The following is a 14070-nucleotide window of genomic DNA, read 5'->3' as shown; positions in this document are numbered from 1 at the left end:
AAACAGTAATGGCGGCGCCGGCCACTGGAGACAGGAGACGCCAGGCTGACAGATGCACATCCAACCACGCGGAGGCCGCGGCTGACGTAATCGCCACTCAGACACTCTGCATGCAGAAGTTCAGGGACGGCGTCGGAGGCCGCGGGAGACGCCATGCCAGGTGTAATATGGCGTTTACTGTGACAGCGTCCCAGAGTGACAGGAGAGGATACAGGAATGTACACATCAGGATAACAGATGGGATCCGGTCCTGGAGCGCTGAGCCAGCCTTAGGAGGCATCTGATGGGTAAGAAATGGCGTCCAGATACCCGGATCGTGACAGAATCTCATGATTGGACAGTCAATCTAGAGGGCTATACACTGTTTAGGAGAGACAGACTAAATAAAAAGGGTGGAGGGGTGTGTCTTTACGTAAAGCCGTTTTTAAAACCTGATATACGGGAAGATATTCAGGAGGGGACTGTAGACACTGTCGAGACATTATGGGTAGAAATTGCATGCGGGGAAAAAGGAATAAAAAAGTTAGTATTGGGTGTATGCTATAGGCCGCCTGGTATCAATGTATCTGATGAGGAATTGTTACTAAAGCAAATTGAAAGAGCAGCAGGAGTAGGAGACATAGTAGTGATAGGAGATTTTAACTATCCAGAGATAAACTGGAAAAACGATTCATGTGATACTGCTAAGGGCAATATGTTTTTATACACACTAAATGATAACTACTTAGTTCAACTAATTGAGGAACCAACTAGGTACAATGCAATCTTAGACCTGGTATTAACAAACAATGGGGATTTGATATCAGGTATTATAGTAGGGGAACCCATAGGGAACAGCGACCACAATATGGTCACATTCAATATCAGTTTTCATAAACAGCCCTATACTGGCTCAGCTAGGACTCTAAACTTTAGCAAAGTGAATTTTGAAAAGATGAGGGTATTTTTCAGGGAAATTGAATGGGAAGGTTTGTTTTTAGGAAAAAATACTACGGAGAAATGTGGTGTATGGCAGCAGAGTCGTAGAAACAGTCAAGGAACTGCTGCCATACAATTCACAAGTAGTGCTCTGACCTACTATAAATCCTGTTCCCCTCTCTCTGTCTTGCTATCCTCATTGATCGAGACTGGAATAACCACCAGGTGATAGAAGGGGAGAAATTGTGCACAGAAAGGAAGAGAGTTGATATAAAGATACCTTTATGTGGAAGACTACTCCTGAAAAATAGTAAGTCGGGTACGCCTGATACCATCTCATCTCCCCAGAAAAATTTGGTGAAAAGATACCTTTATAGGATTTATACAGTTTCATTGGTAGTAAGTAAGGTACGGTCTGGTACCATACCTGCTTATCATTCACGGTGGTGGACCCCTAAAGGAGAGATACACCCTTTTGAAGAAAGTTTAAAGAACGATTAGAATACTTCAATCTCCTGCTTTAAGGAGAATAGGGTGACGGACCTACCCTGTTTGATTTATCACGGGGGTGGAGAAAGGGGGAAAGAAATTTTCACCTTTAGATTTCACTACAATCTAGTTCCCCTCTGTCTGTTTTTTCCTTGAAATCGAGAAATCAAGTCGTGTGGGACTGAGAAGAAATCGTTTATATTCTGTCAGCCAGAACAGTGAGGAACATCTAAGGACTGTTTCCCAATTTCACATGCTGTTGTGCAAATGGAATAGAGAACAGGTGGAAATTATAGGCAATTAGCAAGACACCCCCAATAAACGAGTTGTTCTGCAGGTGGTGACCACAGACCACTTCTCAGCTCCTATGCTTTCTGGCTGATGTTTTGGTCACGTTTGAAAGCTGGCGGTGCTTTCACTCTAGCAGTAGCATGAGACAGAGTCTACAACCCACACAAGTGGCTCAGGAAGTGCAGCTCATCCAGGATGGCACAGCAATGCGAGCTGTGGCAAGAAGGTTTGCTGTGTCTGTCAGCGTAGTGTCCAGAGCATGGAGGCGCTACCAGGAGACAGGCCAGTACATCAGGAGACGTGGAGGAGGCCGGAGGAGGGCAACAACCCAGCAGCAGGACTGCTACCTCCGCCTTTGTGCAAGGAGGAACAGGAGGAGCACTGCCAGAGCCCTGCAAAATGACCTCCAGCAAGCCACAAATGTGCATGTGTCTACTCAAACGATCAGAAACAGACTCCATGAGGGTGGTATGAGGGCCCGACGTCCACAGGTGGGGGTTGTGCTTACAGCCCAACACTGTGCAGGACGTTTGGCATTTGCCAGAGAACACCAAGATTGGCAAATTCGCCACTGGCGCCATGTGCTCTTCACAGATGAAAGCAGGTTCTCACTGAGCACATGTGATAGACGTGACAGAGTCTGGAGACGCCAAGGAGAACGTTCTGCTGCCTACAACATTCTCCAGCATGACCGGTTTGGCAGTGGGTCAGTAATGGTGTGGGGTGGCATTTCTTTGGGGGGCTGCATAGCCCTCCATGCGCTCGCCAGAGGTGACTGCCATTAGGTACCGAGATGAAATCCTAAGACCCCTTGTGAGACCATATGCTGGTGTGGTTGGCCCTGGGTTCCTCCTAATGCAATACAATGCTAGACCTCATGTGGCTGGAGTGTGTCAGCAGTTCCTGCAAGACGAAGGCATTGATGCTATGGACTGGCCCGCCCGTTCCCCAGACCTAAATCCAATTGAGCACATCTGGGACATCATGTCTCGCTCCACCAACGCCACGTTGCACCACAGACTGTCCAGGAGTTGGCGGATGCTTTAGTCCAGGTCTAGGAGGAGATCCCTCAGGAGACCATCCGCAGTCATCAGGAGCATGCCCAGGTGTTGTAGGGAGGTCATACAGGCACGTGGAGGCCACACACACTACTGAGCCTCATTTTGACTTATTTTAAGGACATTACATCAAAGTTGGATCAGCCTGTAGTGTGTTTTTCCACTTTAATTTTGAGTGTGACTCCAAATCCAGACCTCCATGGGTTAATAAATTTGATTTCCATTGATAATTTTTGTGTGATTTTGTTGTCAGCACATTCAACTATGTAAAGAACAAAGTATTTAATAAGAATATTTCATTCATTCAGATCTAGGATGTGTTATTTTAGTGTTCCCTTTATTTTTTGAGCAGTGTATATAACATCCCAGCACAAAAATGTGAAATTAGCCTCAATGTCCTATACAATTCCTAACATGCCATCTAGTGTGTATATGTAGGCAGAAAGACTGATCGTCACTCAAGGATTTGAAAGTAAAAGTATATTGTGGACAAATTCACAAAATTTAGTGACACTGTTATACAGTATGCTTTATCACTTTAAAAGTCCGAGGGGTATATTTACTAAGGTCCCGATTTTGACCGAGATGCCGTTTTTTCTTCAAAGTGTCATCTCGGTAATTTAATAAACAAAAATCACGGCAGTGATGAGGGCATTCGTAATATTTTGGAAGTCCTAGGAAAAAAACATGAATCAATACACCATCGGTCAAATACGCCTGCAATTTGGTAGAAATCGGGAATTTACTAAAAAGTGCAAAACACAAACACTGCCGACAATAGCCAAACACTGCCGTGATGAAATACAAATCGTGAAAAAGTGCTAAAAAAAAAACAGACCTGCTTTTTTATCCCGTGTTTGTATAGGCATGCACGGATCCATGAGATCCGTGCATGTTTTTCAGTGGGAAGGGGTGGGAAATGTTTTAATTTTTCAAAAAAAAAATGCGTGGGGTCCCCCCTCCTAAACCAAACCAGCCTCGGGCTCTTTGAGCCGGCCCTGGTTGCAAAAATATGGGGGGGAAATTGACAGGGGTTCCCCCATATTTAAGCAACCAGCACCGGGCTCTGCGCCTGGTTCCAAAAATACGGGGGACAAAAAGCGTAGGGGTCCCCCGTATTTTTAAACCAGCACCGGGCTCCACTAGCTGGACAGATAATGCCACAGCCGGGGGTCACTTTTATACAGCGCCCTGCTGCCGTGGCATTAAATACCCAACTAGTCACCCCTGGCCGGGGTACCCTGGAGGAGTGGGAACCCCTTCAATCAAGGGGTCCCCCCCCTCCAGCCACCCAAGGGCCAGGGGTGAAGCCCGAGGCTGTCCCCCCCATCCAATGGGCTGCGGATGGGGGGCTGATAGCCTTTGTTGAAAGTTATGAATATTGTTTTTAGTAGCAGTACTACAAGTCCCAGCAAGCCTCCCCGCAAGCTGGTACTTGGAGAACCACATGCGGAGGAAAACCGGGCCCGCTGGTACCTGTAGTACTACTACTATAAAAATACCCCAATAAAGACATTACACACACACCTTGAAAGTATAACTTTAATGCATACATACACACCACCATATACACATACTTACCTTATGTTCACACGAGGGTCGGTCCTCTTCTCCATGTAGAATCCATGGTGTACCTGTTGAAAAAATTCTACTCACCAAATCCAGTGTAGAGGGCTCCTCGGGTAATCCATTTGTAATCCACGTACTTGTAAAAATAAAAAAACGGACACCCGACCACGAACTGAAAGGGGCCCCATGTTTTCACATGGGACCCCTTTCCCCGAATGCCAGAAACCCCCTCTGACTTATGTCTAAGAGGGTTTCCTCAGCCAATCAGGGAGCGCCATGTTGTGGCACCCTCCTGATCGGCTGTGTGCTCCTGTACTGTGTGACAGGCGGCACACAGCAGTGTTACAATGTAGCGCCTATGCGCTCCATTGTAACCAATGGTGGGAACTTTGTGGTCAGCGGGTGACCGAAAGTAACCTCACTGCTGACCACAAAGTTCCCACCATTGGTTACAATGGAGCGCATAGGCGCTACATTGTAACACTGCCGTGTGCCGCCTGTCAGACAGTACAGGAGCACACAGCCGATCAGGAGGGTGCCACAACGTGGCGCTCCCTGATTGGCTGAAGAAACCCTCTTAGACATAAGTCAGAGGGTGTTTCTGGCATTCGGGGAAAGGGGTCCCATGTGAAAACATGGGGCCCCTTTCAGTTCGTGGTCGGGTGTCCGTTTTTTTATTTTTACAAGTACGTGGATTACAAATGGATTACCCGAGGAGCCCTCTACACTGGATTTGGTGAGTAGAATTTTTTCAACAGGTACACCATGGATTCTACATGGAGAAGAGGACCGACCCTCGTGTGAACATAAGGTAAGTATCAGTGGCGCACCCAGGGGGGGTTTCCGAGCACCCAGAAACCCCCCTCCACTAAAAAAAAAAAAATTTTTTTTTTTTAAATTTAGCTGCATGAGTATTATTAATGGCTGTCTAGCGTCCTCTGCAGCCTGCTGTCTTCCTGGTGGCACTTCTAAGTGCAATGAAAGTTTACTTTATTTTAATTATAGTACATATATATCCATGTGCATACATATATACACATGTATATACATACATACATACATATAAACACACACACACATAAGATATATATACATGCGTATATATACGTGTACTGTATGTGTATATATATATATATATATATATATATGCATGTTTAATATGCTATGTATATGTGTATATGTACGTGTGTGTGTGTGTGTGTGTGTGTGTGTGTGTGTGTATGTATGTATATATATATATATATACACACACGGTATATATATGGGGTGGTCTTCAGTATGCCGACTGATGGGATCCCGGCGCACAGTATACCGGCGCCGGGATCCCGACAGCCGGCATACCGACAATTGCTCTCCCTCGTGGGGGTCCACGACCCCCCTGGAGGGAGAATAAAATAGCGTGGCGCGCATAGCTCACCACCGTGCCCGTAGCGTGGCGAGTGCAGCGAGACCGCAAGGGGCTCATTTGCGCTCGCCACACTGTCGGTAAGCCGGTGGTCGGGCTCCTGGCGCCGGTATGCTGGTCGCTGGGAGCCTGTCCGCTGGCATACCATAGTGAACCCTATATATGTGTAGATATGTATGTATGTATATATATATATATATATATATATATATACACACACACAGACACACTATTTTTACGGACCCAGCATATACTGGGTCACCTCAGTCCCCACCCCCGTGATTGGCTCCACCCAGTTCTGGAAACCCCCCCATGCAAATCCTGCGTTTGCCACTGAGTATGTGTATATGGTGGTGTTTATGTATGCATTAAAGTTATACTTTCAAGGTGTGTGTGTAATGTCTTTATTGGGGTATTTTTATAGTAGTAGTACTACAGGTACCAGCGGGCCCGGTTTTCCTCCGCATGCTGGTACTTGTGGTTCTCCAAGTACCAGCTTGCGGGGGAGACTTGCTGGGACTTGTAGTACTGCTACTAAAAACAATATTCATAACTTTCAACAAAGGCTATCAGCCCCCCATCCGCAGCCCATTGGATGGGGGGGACAGCCTTGGGCTTCACCCCTGGCCCTTGGGTGGCTGGAGGGGGGGGACCCCTTGATTGAAGGGGTTCCCACTCCTCCAGGGTACCCCCGGCCAAGGGTGACTAGTTGGGTATTTAATGCCACGGCCGCAGGGCGCTGTATAAAAGTGACCCCCGGCTGTGGCATTATCTGTCCAGCTAGTGGAGCCCGGTGCTGGTTTCAAAAATACGGGGGACCCCTACGCTTTTTGTCCCCTGTATTTTTGGAACCAGGACCAGGCGCAGAGCCCGGTGCTGGTTGCTTAAATATGGGGGAACCCCTGTCAATTTTTTCCCCATTTTTTTGCAACCAGGACCGGCTCAAAGAGCCCGAGGCTGGTTTGGCTTAGGAGGGGGGACCCCACGCAATTTTTTTTTAAAGTTTAAACATTTTTTTTTTTAACAAGGTGCACAATGAAGCCCAGCACGGATCTCTCAGATCCGGCCGAGATTCATTGTATTAAAGTCGGCAGTGTTTTACAAGTCACTCACGTAAAACACTGCCTAAAAAAACGAATGACATCGACATCGGAAAACCCGAAAATGCAGAATACGGCATCTTAGTAAATTAGTCGTAATCAATTCAAAAAGTTGCATATTTACACTTTCGATGTCATTCGTGATTGAACTTTGACCTCAAACGGAAAATTAAGATTCTTAGTAAATTTACCCCCTTGAGTGTTGTCTCTTTCTTTTCTCTGTATATGTATAATGATGCAATTCACCCCAGCACACCTAGTGACCACCTGTATCTCTCCTCCGAGAGGTGGTGGTGGTAGGGTTTGCAGGTGTGGGGGTGCTAGGCTGAAGATTTGCCTAGGGTGCAGAGAGATCTTGCACCGGACCTGCAGTAGAGGCGACATTATTAATCTGTATTATAGGGTTACTGAGCAAGTATATATTAGTGCTCTTTTCTTAAAATGTATTACACCTCTAATTCAATGAGGCTGTGTTTACACAGTGTATTACTCTTATGTCTATAATTATCCACTCTACGTCTAATTACATAGACTTATAAGGGAAACACATTTATTCAGCATTCATAAAAAAATAAAAAATAAAACATTTAAAACATATTTAAAAAGTATCACTGTGCAAACTTCATGTAAACATAGTTGGTGTTAGTAATACAGAATACATAAAGGGCAACAATGGTGAAATCAGCATTATAAGGGTATCCCCTGGCCCATACCATAGAGGGCTGGTGGTGAGCGCAAACAGTGTGCAGCAGCCAAAGTCCAGAACATAGGGGGTCATTCCGAGTTGATCGCTCGCAAGTAACTTTTTGCAGCGCTGCGATCAGGTTAAAACTCGGCAAAACTGCACATGCACATGCACTGCAATGCGCAGGCACGTCATACGTGTACAAAGAGGATTGGTGCTGGACGATGGATTTAACGAAGAATCCATTTGCACGGCCGATTGCAAGGTGATTGACAGAAAGAGGGCGTTTGTGGGTGTCAACTGACTATTTTCTAGGAGTGTTTGGGAAAACGCAGGCGTGTCCAAGCGTTTGCAGGGCGGGTGTCTGACGTCAATTCCGGGACCAAAAAGACTGAAGTGATCGCAGCGGCTGAGTAAGTCCAGAGCTGCTCAGAAACTGCAGAAACTGTTTTTGTACCACTCGGCTGCACAGGCGTTTGCACACTTGCAAAGCGAAAATACACACCCCCATAGGCAGCGACTATCTGCTCGCAGCGCTGCAAAAAGTTGCTAGCGAGCGATCAACTCGGAATGACCCCCATAGGCAGGCTCAGCGACACATCAGGTGCTGATGCCATGACATGCCATTTTGGACTCTCCAGATGACCAGGCGAAGCTGGGTGGTGAGTCGATGAACCTGACGAGCTTTGCAGGATGATTGCATTAAATATTGGTCCAGCAAGTGTAATACATTCACTTTAAGATCTGTCAATACCAAAGCACATGTAATCTTCTGCGCACACATCTCAGATGACTTGTACAAATGACCATGAAATGCAGCTTACTGCTCTCAGCTCCAAACACAACAAAGCAAAAGATACCTGTTATATACATGATGGATGCTGGAAAGTTCTTTGCCTGTTTTCATGGGTTTCATCTGGGTGTTCCTGTCCAAACACAAACTATTAGGTTAATTTGCTCCTGATTAAACTAACCCATATGTTTGTGTTTATAGGGGTCATTCAGATCTGATCGCTGAGCTGCTAATTTTGCTGGCTTGCGTTCAGATAGTCGCCGCCTCCAGGGGAAGTGTACTGTATATTCGCAGTGCAAGTGTGCGATCCTATGTGTACGCCGAGCTGCTAAAATCCACTTTGTGCAGTCTGTGCGCAGCCCAGGACTTACTCCTACAGTGCGATCACATCAGGCTGATCGGGGCCGGAGCTGACGTCAGACACCTTCCCTGAAAGCGCTTGGGAACGCCTGTGTTTTTCCGGACACTCCCTGTAACGCTCAGTTATCAGCCACAAACGGCCTCTTCCTCTCAATCACCTTACGAACGCTCGTGCGATCGGATTTTTCGCACCATCCCGTTGTTTACCAGCGATGCTTTTTGTTGCTGACCAGCGATGCCCTTTGTTGCTGTCCACTGTGTGTGCACATTGCGGTGCACTGCATACGCATGCGCAGTTAGTACCTGATCACCCGCTGTGCAAAAACGCACAGCAGCATTCAGATCTGAATGACCCCCTATGTGCGGTAAATCATTTTAGGGGTCTATTCATGAAGCAGTGAAAAGAGTGGAGAAGGTATCCAGTTGAGAAGATGCCCATGGCAACCAATCAGCTTTGATGTAACATTTAGCAAGTGCATTCTGTAAAATGATACGTAGCAGATGATTGGTTGCCATGGATTACTGATAGTGGGGACTTCAGGTGGTGTGTGTGTAAAACTTCCAGGTATTTGCAAACTCTTTGAACTTTCTACTGGTGAATTGCATGGTGTTATCTGTCTGTTCAGCTGTTGTGGAATGCCATGTGTAGCAAAGTGTGTCAAGTTTGGGAATAACAGTAGCACTTGTGAGATTAAGCGGTAATCGATTTCAAACAACCCTGAATAGAAGTCCACCAAGGCTAGATGTTCCTTTCCTCTCCATTCAAAGATGTCTTCAGCAGTAACAGACCAGGGCAAGTCAGAAACTTTGTGTATGTACAGAGGTTCCTTAGGCTGATGTACTTTGAGAGCATTGTAGAGACCACATATGGAGACTTCTCTCTCAATGTCACTGAGCATGGTGGACAAATATAGCTATTCACTGGCACTGTGCTTGGTAGCTTCAAGGTCTGGGTGGCCCTGGTGGAACTGCTTTGTATAGTACTTCTGCAGGGTGTATGCTATTACAAATCTTTGACATCTCAGGATGACTCCTGCGTGAGCTCATCTCTCATGGCAAAAAAAAGGGCACAGATCCTGGGAGAATCTCCCTTGAGCCACCCTTCCAATATGATTTGAGACATTTGAGATCATCTGCCAAGGTTTCACATTGTAGCTTCTCCACTCAGTTAGAGGATAGTATTTGTATAGACATTACATCATATTCATCTTCCACTTGTGGGCACTCAGTATGAGGTAAGTAGGCCATGGCAAGGGCGTCAGCCACAGACAATTCTTTTCCACACTTGTAGACAACATCCAAGTCGTGTCTCTGTAACTTGAGCATCATTCTTTGTTTGCTGGCAGAATGGTTATGAGTGGCTGATGGTCCATCTCAACAGTGATATAGAGTCGTGGAACTTGTGACAGGCAAAAACCAATTCTAAAAGGATTTTTTAAATCTGTGCATGTCGTGATTCAGTCTCTATCAGTGCTCTAGAATGAAAGGAAATGGGTCTGTTCTCTTGGAGGCATACTGCACCCAGACCGTGTTATGAGGCATCTGCAGAGATCACCACCAGTAAGTTCACATTATAGTACTGAAGCACTGGAGGGCTTTTAAGCAAGTGTTTTAGTTTTGTTACTACAGCCTTGTGTTGCTCATGCCAGCACAATTCTGTATATTGATGTGGAAGCTGTCTTAGTGGTGTGGTTGTATCACTGTAGTAGACATTTCAACAGGTAGTTTGTCATTACCAGGAAGCATTGAAGAAGGAGTTTGTACTCAGGGGACAGCATTTGCTGAATGGTCACCATTTTTTCAGTGTCTGGCAGGACCACCTGATCAGTGAGCAGGTGACCCACATATGGAACTTCCAACACCCAGAACACGTATCCTTTCCAGCACCTGACAGAGGCGCTCACTGTGTTCTTGCATGTTGCGACTCCAGATGGGAATGTCATCGACAATAACTTCACACAGGAACCCTGCAAACATATGTTCCTCTGGGAGGGCGTGCAGGGTCTCGTAGTTCCACACTGTACAGAGACACTGTTGAAAGAAAAATAACTGCAGTGCCACTTGCTGTAATAGTTTCTTATAGTCCATTCTGTGGCTATAGTCCAGTCCTTTAGTGCAGGGCAACTGTGGCTCCGCCCACACAGTTTTGTGCCGCTTTATCTCAGTACGGGAACTACCTGGACACCTGGAGGAAAAGAAGGCTTCCTTGCATTCAGTCACAGTCTGTGCAACAATGTCATGGCTGAGCTGCATTGTGCACTCCCCCCTTATGCCCCAACCCAGGAAACAAGCCAAAGGAGGGTTCAACTTAGAAATTTCTCCGGATGATGTCACTCACAGATCCAGCCCTTACTCTCCTTTGACTGAGATATCTTAGGCACACTAGATGTGCGAAGTGGTTCTTATCTGTAATCACATTCTATGTTTCTATCCTGTTTTAGCAGCCAACAGGGATAGTCAGTCACAGAGGCAATGCACACTGGTATAGTCCCCCCGACCCTGAAGACTACTCTGTCCAAGTGCTGGCACTCTGATCAACTGAGTACAAGCAGGGTTTAGAAAACAGAAACATATTAATTACCCGTTGTGAGTGACCGCCTGCTGTGTTTCCTTGTTATGTTAAAATGCTGGCAGAACATCTGGTCACCCAGAAGTCACATGGAATTGTCAGATTTCTTTGTTATAGTTTGTAATATTTGTTTTCTCTTCAATTAAAATACATATTATTGTGTTGTTGAGGAGTTGTGGCTCTTTGATTAAAGGTATTGTTTTCAGTTGTTCCTGAGATTATGGGTGAAGTGCAAACCCTTTGAAGGTTAGAGAACCCCACATGTAGCCCTTCAAGGCATCAGGGGGAATATTTACTAAAAGTCGATTTGGGTTGATTTTGATTTCTTTTGTGTTTCAGGGTCTAAACCCCACATTTACTACAAGATGTCCTCTGAGGAAACCGCTGAGGTTAAACAGGCGGAGAAACGCGTAAGAACTGTTGGAAACACCATCTAAAGTACTACCACTGGCCGGTTTATGTATGCCACATAAGGGAGACTGACGGGACGATTACTCCAGAGAAGGCTTCTTTAAAAAGGGAAAGCACTGGGAGCCAAGAGATGCCGTAGCAGGATCCATATGTGAGTGGCTTACTGATATTGGGGACAACTTCTTTTCCCATACTGCACTTTGTTCCTGGCCAGGATTTGGGACACAAAAAGCTGTATGTACTGAAAAGAACACATTTATTTAAGGACAGCTCTACATAATGGATTCCACTATAAAGTGCTAGAAAGTCTCTACAATAATGACGGCTTCTTAAACTAGGGATGAAATGTTTATGAATTTATATTATATGTACAGTATATATATTTTTTATATGTGTGTACAGACCAGTCTGGTACTGTTTGGTTATTTTAATGTGTTAGAGTCAATTAAATGTCTCTCTTATCTAAGCGCTGTCTTAATTGTCTACTTGCTGTGTGGTAATAAGGGTGGAGTATTTCCCTTTAAAGTGACGGCAGCTAACAGGAGAGATTAGTAATACCTATAAGCGCCAAGTCTTATAACATTTATTTGATTAAAAACAACAAGCTCAACAGGTTGATGGATTCAGATATCTCACCATTAATGTGATGTGCCTGTTCCAGCCTTAAGGACCCCATACACTAGAACTATATGTCTAGAGGCTGAAGTCGGAGGCGATTTCCCTTGAACTCTCCCCCGGGAGCTTCCCGGGAGTGGTTCCATACGATTCCAAACGATTTGGTACATTTTGCATGCGATATATCGTATGCGATCCCAGCCATGCCTGCGGGAACCAATATATCACGAGTGCAGCACTAGCGATCTAGGGGATCCGATCCGACACTCACAGGAACGCTCATCGGATCGGATCCACAGCCAAAATGCCCGATTTCCCCCAATATATTAGCCCGAATTGGCCTGAAATCGGGCATTATCATTCTAGTATATGGGGCCCTTTACACCTAACTTTCAGATGCTGGCAGAACATCTGGTCACCCAGAAGTCACATGGAATTGTCAGATTTCTTTGTTATAGTTTACAATATTTGTTTTCTCTTCCATTAAAATACATATTATTGTGTTGTTGAGGAGTTGTGTCTCTTTGATTAAAGGTATTGTTTTCAATTGTTCCTGAGATTATGGGTAAAGTGCAAACCCTTTGAAGGTTAGAGGACCCCACATGTAGCCCTTCAAAGCATCAGGGGGTATATTTACTAAAAGTCGATTTGGGTCGATTTTGATCGATTTTGTGTTTCAGGGTCTAAATCCCACATTTACTACAAGATGTTTTTGGACATAATTAAAAAAAAAAATCCTTTTACTAACAGTTGATCTGGGTCGATTATTGATCGATATTTGGATGATTTTTTTTTATTTCAAGGTCTAAATTCCACATTTACTGTACTAACAAGATTTTATTTTTTAACAGTGTCAAAAATCTTCTGTAAATGTGTGATTTAGACCCTGAAACATAAAATCGATCAAAAATTGATCTAACATCAACCAATAATCGACCCAAATTGACTTTTAGTAAATATACTCCCATGTTCCCCATCATTGGTCTACATCACCAAATCCAGTGATCTGTCACCATTCTGCAATAATATTATTATATAAAAAAATAGTACATGTCCTAGAATCTTACTTTGTCAGACTGGATAATTTGAATTAGTTAAATTAGTTTAGAGCAGGGGTAGATTGGGGTTGAAAACCAGCCTGGGAAATTTATGCAAGCAGCTCTAAGGGGGGTGCGGTCTGATTAAGGGGTGGGGTCATTTGAGGGGGGCTGGATACCTCCACATAGGACCTGATTGCTGCAGTTGGGTCTGAGACCAGGGGCGGAATGGGACTAAAAGTGGACCTGTAAAAAATGTTCCCGACATGGGCAGCACAAGAGGTATAACATACCGTGTAGCCAGGTGGAAGGCAGAGTTGCTGTACTACAGAGATGGAATAACAGAGAGAATGGGGACAATGCAGTGTACTGAGTGCGCTGGGATGCCTGTTATGTGGGGGGTGGGGCCACATGACAACACACAAAACAGGCCCCACAAACATGTCATCCTACCAGGAATCTTCCTGGTGAGTCCTATGACCAATCTGCTCCTGGTTTAGAGTAAGAATTTACAGGGGTGTTTGCTTTGCAAAGGTCAAATATTAATCTCCTTATAGGACTCTAGAGGGGTATTCAATTTGGTGCCAGTTTTTCCGACAGTCGGGAAAACTGCACTTTTCAACAGTTTTTAGGTCGAATATGCATTCAACCTATACAATGAAAGTGCCGTTTTTCCGACTGTCGAGAAAGCCAGCACTGTCGGAAAACACGTGGATCGGCGAGTTAACCACTGATCTACTTGTTTTTGTTGAAAACGCGTCTGTTTTCGA

General features: G+C 45.1%; 1 long non-coding RNA gene across 1 annotated transcript in view; it reads left to right on the top strand.

The window, feature by feature from the left end:
- The window catches only part of LOC134990830 (uncharacterized), a 34351-nt gene extending 21583 nt beyond the window's left edge, over positions 1 to 12768 (top strand). The window contains exon 2 of the long non-coding RNA XR_010195417.1: positions 11577 to 12768. This is a non-coding gene — a long non-coding RNA (uncharacterized LOC134990830). The remainder of the gene's footprint in view (positions 1 to 11576) is intronic.
- Positions 12769 to 14070: the final 1302 nt, after the last annotated feature.

This window comes from Pseudophryne corroboree, chromosome 1, assembly GCF_028390025.1.
Source record: "Pseudophryne corroboree isolate aPseCor3 chromosome 1, aPseCor3.hap2, whole genome shotgun sequence".
NCBI classification, from domain to species: domain Eukaryota; kingdom Metazoa; phylum Chordata; class Amphibia; order Anura; family Myobatrachidae; genus Pseudophryne; species Pseudophryne corroboree.
This window is presented reverse-complemented; position numbering and strand designations above follow the sequence as displayed.